Raw genomic sequence first — 3,713 nt, forward strand, 5'->3', positions numbered from 1 at the left:
AGATAAGGAAGACATTGGCTGGATAAATTTACTTGTAAATTGATAGATTCCACCGATGGAGACGGATATGAAAAATGTTACTTTCGATTTCAATGACACAACTGCCATCATTCGGATACGTCCGTAACTACGCCAAAGGAAATGGCTAATCGCACGGTCCCGTATGAAGTGAAATAACCCGCAGGTGGCTATCCGTACGGCAGTTCTGTATAACATTGTACTGAAGTCATTCAACTGATATATTTTCAACCGATTTCTTTACTTTTCTTTAATATTTAGTCGCAAATAAACAGGAAGTGATTTCGAATATAGAAAAAGGCTAATTTTATGCTGCGTGCAATATTGTTGTCGTCGTATGACATATATGCAATAATTGTGAATAAATAAAATGTCATCTATAGAATTTTATATCATGGTTTGAATATCATGTAATATGCGTATCTTTTCTTTCATATTTCGGTTGATAAGACTGGAACTAATTAAAGAGTCTCTCTCTCTCTCTTTCTTTCTTTCTTTCTTTCTTTCTTTCTCACTCACTAAAACTTAGAGACGCTGCTAAATACATGAGCGCCACACTAAGTAAATATCTCATTTGGTCAGAATATATTGATAACACCACATTAAAAGCAAATATTTCAAGGAATGTATAAAAAAAAACTGGAAAGTAAAAGAAACAGCTTACAACACAATGTCCGCCCATAGCTTAAATAATGCTCCTCTATAAAAATGGGACTAAAATTCATATGTCTTCACTTGGTACTGGCAGTGTTCCACAAGACTGGAGGGCGGCATCGTTGTCCCTGTATACAGAAAGGGTCCACGAAGCAAAGCCAGCAATCACAGACCTATTCTCTTACTTGCATTGCTTCCAACTGATGGAGCATGTTTTAGTATCAAATATTATGAATCATCTAGACAATAAATTTTGCTTAATTCCTTCCAACATGGCTTCCGCTCAAAGCACAGTTGTTAATCTGAGTTATTAAATTTTAGTCAAGAATTTTGATTACCTTGAAGCTAATAAACAGACAGACCTAATAGTAATGGACTTTAGCAGAGCGTTTGACAAAGTCGATCACAATCTTTTGGTCTACAAGCTATTTCAATTAGGTATATACAGGAAAACATCCATGTGGATTAAACTTTCCCTTTAAATAGACATTTGCGAATTAATCCGATACCGAATCCGAGATAATTGTAATCCGATATTCATATTGTTTTTTGAGGGATAATCTCAAAACATTTATGTGGTATAATTTAAATCAATCAGAAATATCAGCAAAGCGTTGGTCGATTTAATATGAGGTTTTTAACTTGAATCTATTGTTTTTAGTAGTATAGTTAGAGCTAACAAAATAATGTTGTTTATTTTTCTGGTAACATGCTCACAAAATTGGGCAGGTAGGTCGGTAATTTTGGTGTTTTTGATAAATTTCAATTGAGTTGGACCTTTCGGAAATTATTTTTGTTTTATAAAATGAATACAAATAGGAGAGTGTGCCTTTAGAGCATCAGTAAGTTGAATTCTAACATCACTGACCATATTCAATGAATGTTAAATATTCTCAAGGGCCATAAAACATTTAGGTTACATTAATTTGTGTAGGTCGGGAAACCAGAAGCACACATTTTTTGTAGGCCTCATAATGTTTGGTCATTATGAAATTTGGTTAACACTATTCTGTTAAGTGTTAAGAAAAAGCCACATGTCTCAGACGCTATGACCTATTATCCGTGAAAACAAAAGGGCGGACAGTAGACATCTTTCTTCCTATTTCTGGCATCATTCCGTTTGTTATTAAGTGAGTTCATTGTTAAGTTTTAAATAAGAGTTGCATATTATCCGGATACCTTTGTAGTTCTGTGGGGCAAATAAAAATGTTTCTTTTTTAACTCTTACGGATCTTTACGTCATTATGTATATAAAAATTAATTTTCTAAATAGGTTCACTGAAGAATTTTGCAAAACACGAAAACGTGTTATAGTTTCATTCTTATTTCTTTCACAGATAATCTTGGACATATTAAGTTCACCTATCATGCCGTATTGGAGGTGTATCTGTGACTATGAGATGTCCATCGTACATCCGTCATCAGCCCCCTTACTTATTGTCATGAGCATCTTTTCCTTAATCAAAGAGTCAGATTTATCCAGACGTAACAGAAGAAATTCTTGTACATGTTGTAGGTGCTCTTTCAACTATATGCTTGCCCTTCGGGGGGCACAAAAATATATAGTTAATCCAAAAAAAATCAGCTCAACGTTAAAATGTTAGTCAACAACTATTTTTATCATTTGAACCACTAAATGTTTTGAGAAAGTCCCTACAGTATACCCGACATCAGATTCGGATTCGGCATCGGATTAATTCGCAAATGTCTAATACGAACCCAAAAGGTCTTCAATCAGATAAACCATCTGTGGTATCAGGGGTACACCAAAGGTATGTCCATAGGCCTTGTCTTTTCTTAACATATCAGTCACCTGCCAGACACACTTAAAACTACCGTAAGACTCGTTGTTGATGATACAGTACTTTATATCGCTATAAATATCATGCATAATTGTGAGACTCTCCAGCAGTACCTCCATAAATTAGAACTTTGGAAAAAGACCCGATCAATGGAGTTTAATTCTGATAATGCAAAGTGATTAGGGTATATAGAAAGAAATAATAAAACATTATTTTTCCCTACAAGCTACATATCCATGAATTTAAAACTATAAAAATGCTTAATATCTATATTAGGCGTACCGTCAGTGTGAGATCACTTTCAAAATGTATCAAACAAGGCAAACAAGACCCTAAAATACATGAAAAGAAATGATCAAGCAAGTATTAAATGTACAAATTAAGAAACTCTGTATAAAACATATCTTCACCTATAATTGGAATATTGCTCAACTGTTTGGCATTCATGGCAACAAAATATAACATATGAAATAGAAAGAGTAAGGAAAGCAGTCGCAAGATATGTTCAAATCAACTATATCTGTAAATGAAGCATCACAGAAATGTTAACTGTACTTGAATGGCAAAGGTTAGAAACAAGGAGAAATTTTACATTCCTATTTTTTTTTTTTATAAAATCATCATTCCATTGTTTTTTTGTAGATCACCGGCTAGAATCTAGGGACCTTCACTTGTATATTCCCTCCTCTCGCACCCATTATCACATGAACTCTTTTGTTCCCAAGAACCAAAGACTCTGGAAGAACCTACCACATCATGTAAAATCCAGTGCTACTCTTAATGAGTTAGGAGTGGCCTAGATTACTGATGTTCTAACCTGAAATATATGTTTTATCATCTTTTAAACTGTAACTTATAATGTAATAGTACTAATTTCAATATTGCACACTAATTTCGATAAAGGCTTAATCATCATAATGTCGGCCAGACAGTCGCCTCCAAGTCAAGTCAGTCATTGACTGTGGGGACTATCTAGTTCTGGCTACCATAACTTAACTGACGCTGTTTTTATTTTCTGATAGTCGCATCCATTAAGTTATGACTAAACCCCATTTGGTTAACTAACCAATCTCGCACAGTCTCTCGTGAGAAACTCAGGATGTCATGCAACAGTTCAGAGCATGTGGTTATTTTTTTAAATCATAATCAAAATTTTACCTATTTATGAATTTAATTTAATAATAATCATAAAAATAACCGTTTTTGATAAAAACCATAAAACCATAAAAGTTCTCAGAA

Source organism: Mercenaria mercenaria, chromosome 16 (assembly GCF_021730395.1).
Source record: "Mercenaria mercenaria strain notata chromosome 16, MADL_Memer_1, whole genome shotgun sequence".
In the NCBI taxonomy this organism is placed as follows: Eukaryota; Metazoa; Mollusca; class Bivalvia; order Venerida; family Veneridae; genus Mercenaria; species Mercenaria mercenaria.